This window comes from Tympanuchus pallidicinctus, unplaced genomic scaffold, assembly GCF_026119805.1.
Source record: "Tympanuchus pallidicinctus isolate F22 unplaced genomic scaffold, pur_lepc_1.0 scaffold3, whole genome shotgun sequence".
NCBI lineage: Eukaryota > Metazoa > Chordata > Aves > Galliformes > Phasianidae > Tympanuchus > Tympanuchus pallidicinctus.
This window is the reverse complement of record NW_026294747.1, coordinates 37,499,539-37,505,538: the sequence shown is the minus strand read 5'-3', so window position 1 is coordinate 37,505,538 and position 6,000 is coordinate 37,499,539.

The window sequence follows — 6,000 nt, the reverse complement described above, 5'->3', positions numbered from 1 at the left end:
CCCGCCGTGCCGCCGGCACCCTCGGTCCAGAGGCCGAGCACCTGGCCGGGAAACCCCGCCCTACCGCCCCCGCTGCGCTGACTGGCTGCCGCCGCCCCTCGGCCCGGCCCGGCCCGGCCCGGCCCTCCCCTCCCCTCCACCGCCCAGCGCGCCGCCCCTCAGCAGGGCGGCCCTGGCGAGGGGAAGCGGCGCGGAGGCCGAGAGCGCCGGCTGGTAGCGGTGTGTCGGCGGCGGTCGTGCGGGACGCCTTCCGCGGCCGTGCGCCAGCGGCAGGCAGCCCTAACGGGACAGCGTGCATGAGCTCTCCGCGTTGCCGTCTGTGCTGGCAGATCCCGTCCGAAAGTTGAGGTGCCCGTGCGAGGCGAAGACCTCGAGGGTCCGGACGGCCCTGCGCGACAGCGCAGACGCTCGTTTGGGGGCAAATCCCGCATAAAGCAGGCTGACCCCGGCGCAGGAAGAAGGCCGTGGGGAGTGCCTTAGGGCCTGGTGCCAGAGAGACCTCGGTGGGCACAGATGAGCAGGAATTGTGAAGGGACAGAACCACAGAATCGTTGAATTGCTCGGCTTGGAAAAGACCTTAAAGATCACAGTGTCCAATCACAACCTAACCATACTACCCGAACTCTAACACAGCCCTCCGTCAAATCATGTCCCTGGGCACCACATCCAAACGGTTTTTAAACACATGCACAGATGGTGACTGAACCACTCCCTTGGGAGCCTATTCCAGCGCTTAACCATCCCTTCTGTAAGTAAGTGTTTCCTGATATCCAACCTAAACCTCCCCTGGCCCAACTTGAGGCAGTTTCTCCTCGTCCTGCTACCTGTCACCAGTGAGAAGAGACCAGCCCTGCACTCACTGTAATCACCTTTCAGATATTTGAAGAGAGCAATAATGTCTCCCCTCAGCCTCCTCTTTCCCGAACTAGCCAGTCCCAGTTCCTTTGGTTGCTCCTTGTGGGGCACTTGGGGGATGAAGCACTTTTATTTGTCTCTTGGGGTGGCTTTCTGCATGTTTTCATGATGTGGCACACTATGAAATGAAAACATGCAGTGAGGTCAGAATTGAAACGTGCCAACTGGAATGAAGCAAAACAGCCCAAAGTGGTGTTTGTTTTCATCCTCACCAGGCACTCGGTGAGTCAGCCCGTGTTTTCCAGTTACTTCAGCAGCTTGTCACTCGGGCAGATTGCTGCCCACAGATCACTTACGATCTATAGTTCATTGAGTTAATACTGTGTTATCTGAATCATATGAACGTTACTCAGCATCAGTTTTACAAGTGTGGACTTGGTCACGTGCTAATGTTCAACTCCCCAGCATTAAACAAGCAGCTCCAATTTCACTTGAAAAAATGTGAGTGATGTCCTTCAGACATTGTATTCCTGAAACAAAGGTTTAGGTCACGGGTGAGAAGGTGATGTTTCTTTGCCTTGTATTTACTTTGTGGATCACTAATCCTTTTAGACCCATTTATTGTTAGGTTAAACTTCCAAAGTCACACCAGGATCTGACCTAAGACAGAAGAAATGACAGATAAATTTGTTCTAATAAATGTGTATAACTTAAATTTGTAAGGAGTGCAATGAGTGATGGTGGTGCAGAGAGCACAGAATTGAAATGGAAGAGGAAGAGGAAGAGAACTGCTGTGGCCCAATAGTTCCTTAGTCTGAGAACTCTAAGGATACAACAGTAAAATAGTATAGAAAATTAACCTTTATGTTCATCCAATCTCTACAAGATTTCCCATAATACTGCAAAGGAATCAAAGTTACCCAGATGTCATGGCTCACGTCAGTTAAAGAATTATGGGGGGGAATAAAAAAAGATCAAGAACAGAAATAAATGGGCAATTTTTAGCACGACATACTGGGTTTGCTCAGAGGAGTGTCATTTGTTAATAATCCTGAAAGCAGAGGGAGGAGCAAGATTTGCAGATGGTGAGACATTATTTTTGTGTTGCTCAAGACTAATTTAAATGTCACCTACATTTTTTATTTAGGTCACACAACTTTAGGACTGTAGCTTTAGCTGCCGTAACTGTGCTCATGATTCATGTGTAAACAGAGATAAATCCAGAATATTGGAGTGATGTCCCGTATGAAAATCTGCTGCAGACAAAGAGCTCTTGGCAGCAGAAAGGAGGAAATCAGTGACCATCTGGGATTGAACATTGTTTTCAGGCTTGGGTCACAGAAATGAGAGGGAAAAAGTGGAAAGAGTGTAATGAGAAAAGTGAGCAGAGACACTGTCATACATTAGGAATACACTGAGGACAGGCATATTCCTTCACATGGCTAAAGAAGAAAAAGGGCACAAGCAGAAAAATCTGTAGATATATGAAGGGAATAAGAAATAACTTTGGTCCTCTTCCTCCTGCCAACCCTATTCCAAAGCACAGTCAGAAACATTCTGTCATCTCCAGTTTCCTTCTAGTCCCACTTCCAGCTCCAGATTTTCTCCCTGAACTGCTCAGTTTCACCAATCCATCACCAACAGAACATTCGGAGACGAACTTGCCAACCAGGGAGCCTCTTACTCACAGCAAAGCACTGTCTTTGTCCCATCAGAAGAGCCAAACAGTAAATTAAGAATGACAGAAACACAGACAGTAATGAAAATAACAGCTGAAAGCAGAAAAACGAAGGCAGCAATCAGACTCTGGTTACTGGGGTCTGTCAAGGCAGGCAGCCCTGAATCCCCCACAAATGGTTTAGTTCATATTTCTCATCAGTACAGGCTCACATTTCCCAGAACTCCTCTGCTCTGTTGTCAGGGCTGCTTGGTTTTGTTTCTGGTTCTGTGAACTCTTCAATCACCCCTTTATATCATTAGCCAATTTCTGGACAAAAATAAAACTCCTGTGCTTTGCATTTCTTCCCCTCTTCACTTCTGCATCTGTTTCTACTCAGATAAACCTCCTTTTCTTCTTGAAGCAGCACAGCAGCTGCCTTTGGATTTCCCTAATCACAGCATCTTTATGTAAAAACTTCTTAGCCATGAAAAATTATTTATATTTCAGGACAACCCCTTGGAGAGGATTTGAAAGGGAAATGGATTTAGAGGGAAATCTCCTACGCAGGGAAGTTGACACAAGTATGAAGAGAGGTTGCAATATTCTGTAGCCAAAAATATCTGTGAAGGTTGGAAGACACTAAGCCAAAGGCAGTCAGGTCCAAATTAAAGGTAACAATGCAGGCCATTGGATAGAGCCTGGCATCTCTAGGTTCTCTTCTGACCTCAAAGAAAGACCTTCTGACATGCTTAGAATATACTCTGCCTTGCTGACCAGTGAGTATGTGAAGCTTGCATTCCAAAGAAAATGCTTTGGAACAAGCTAGTTTTCTCAATAAATGTAACTCTAGGGATGATGGTGGCAGTGATAATCCATCTGAAGAGTAATTCCTTGATGCTTTTTCCCTTCTGCATTGAATCAGAGGCCCAGAGAGGAGGTGGACGAAAGGTGAAGGCTGGCAAGGGGAAAAGTGAGTGCTTAGGGACCAATCATAGAATGGCTTAGGTTGGAAGGGACCTTAAAATTATCTAGTTCCAACCCCCAAGATCCACTGGATCTCCCAGCTGGGATTTCCTGCAGAGACTTCACAAGAAGCTCAGGCTCATTTTAAATAGGAAGCACATTCATGTAGGATGTCTATTGCTCTCAAACTCCCAGCAACGATTTTTGCCTCTTAAATCTTACCATTGCACTTAAAAGATCTTACTAGCACAGTTCTTAGGAGGCTTTATTGCACTCTGACTGATGGGATTACAGTCTAGAAATGATACCAGAAGATTTCCCAGCCTATCTCACATTGCCTTTCACAGAGCGGAAGATTACAAGATTGCTGTTGTTACAGGTAAGTTAAGCTTCTGAGAAGAAAGGAAAGAAAGCTGGGTGGCACATCAGTTTGGGCTGATGGCAGTGGCTAAGGAATACCTTTGAAGTCATTTCAGCCTGGAAATGGCAGTCAGAGCACGGATTCACCAGCACCTTGCAGCAAATCCCTTCCAGAGCAGCACACCGAGGGATGACGTTTTGCGCTGGGTTCCACGTCCAGTGCTTTAGTGGTAATCTTCAGCAAGCAGCCACTTGTATCAGCAGAGCAAGCGGCAACTCTCACACGCGCCACGGTGGCCCAGCGCTGCGGCACAGGACAGCTGGCAGCGCGGGGTGCTCAGCGGGATGCCGAGGTGGCCGTGCGGGACAAAGGCAGCCTTGTTCCCCGGTGGAGCAGGGCAGGCTGCGAGCCCTCTGCTGGCACCTGCAGCTGCCTGCATCCCGGCAGCCTCCTGAAAGCAGGGCTCGGGGCGCAGTTCATAAACGCCGTTAATTATTTTGATTCCCTAAACCCTTATGAATCTTTCCTGTTACATTTCCTATGTATAGATCTGGGGACACGGCGATGGATAGCTACATTTATAAAACTGCAGCATGCAGGCCCTGCAGCATTCAAAACTGCAAAATTTTCCTCTACATAAAGCGCAACAGCTTGGCTGCGCAATCTAGTACCTCATTCAGAGTGGAGTGCAGACCTCAGAATGACCAAAGCTGTTCAGGGAATAACTTAAAGCCTCAAAAAGCTCTGGTCGATATGCTGACTGCTTAGCTCACACCTTGGGACACAGTGTGTCATGGTACCTCTGCACAGCCTTCTGCAACAGCTGTCAGCTTTCTCCGCCCGCTCTCTGATCTGGATGGATGAGAACCGGCTCTAATCCAAGAGCTGTGGTTAGCGTGCTGCACTGCTTCAGCTTCTTAGCCCATCTCTCAACCTCTGTTTGCGAAAGGCTGCGGGGACAGATGTAGCTGTGAGGACAGCCGGGCAGAACCTCTGTGGCTCTGTCACTGGAGTCACTGCCTGTCTCCTTTGCTGTGCACCAGGCATGCACATGAAGCCTGAGCTTCACTTCATCCTGTGCGGAATAAAAGAAAAAAGAGACAGCAAGACTCAAAACTCGGCCACAGTCTAGATTTACATTCCCAGTCCAGATCAGGGTCACAGATTAACCCCAAATACTAAATGCTCAAAGTATAGGAGTCCTTCTTACTCAGCATCCTCCAGCCTCATCGCAGTGAGTCACACCAATGACAGAAAAAAAGATTTTCATTTCCTAATATTACAACTGCATTAGTTAGTTGATAATTGAAGAGTGCTGGAAGCATGTATGGCTCAGTGCCAAACTCAGGCATGCTCCTCCTCCTCCACTTCAGCAAAAAAGAGAAAGGATAAGGACATGAGCTGGGGTCCCAGACCATCACTGTTGTGGGGAGAGAAAACTTGGCTGGGTTTTAGGAGTCCTAAGTTGGGTCTATGAATTCCCTACAGTTTGGTAGGTATCTGGTTAACCTGAACAACCTTACATGTACAAATGTTGCTGCATCAGTGCTCAGATCTCCTCTAAAGCATTAGTAAATAAAGTGGCAACACATGGCAGAGCAGTGACGTGGGGCATCCTGGCACTGTGCTGTTTTCTAGGAAAAAGTCTCACCATTTCACTCTACACTTTGCTTTTTCTCTTCTCCACAGTTCTTGATTCATAAAAATACTTTGTCTCTCAGCAGTGATTCCTGATCTTCTTTGATCTCTGTGTACTGAAACACTAGCATCCATTCTGCATCCTGTGTGACAAGTGCTGCTTTGGAAAACATACTCATTGCTTCCATGGGCTGTTGCAGGTTCAGTATGCAGATGTTCCTCCTGCCTATGCAGGCTGGCAGCACCAGCACTTTGGAGAGAGGCTTTTCAAAAGCAGCTCGTAAATACTCTGGAGTCACTGCAAAGTGGGCAACACAGCTGCTGAACCTATCCTTTGCCAAACTGAAAGCATGTGCCCCTCCTTCTCTTCTGACTCCTTGCAAAGGGGACTCGGGTATCACACCATCTGACCCCCTGAGACAATCAGATCTGAGGGAGAACATCACAGTGACTGCAGCTGGGAACAGAGTAGTCTGGTGCAACAGGATGGATGCACCTGCCTTGGGCTGGCTCTGTTCCTCCT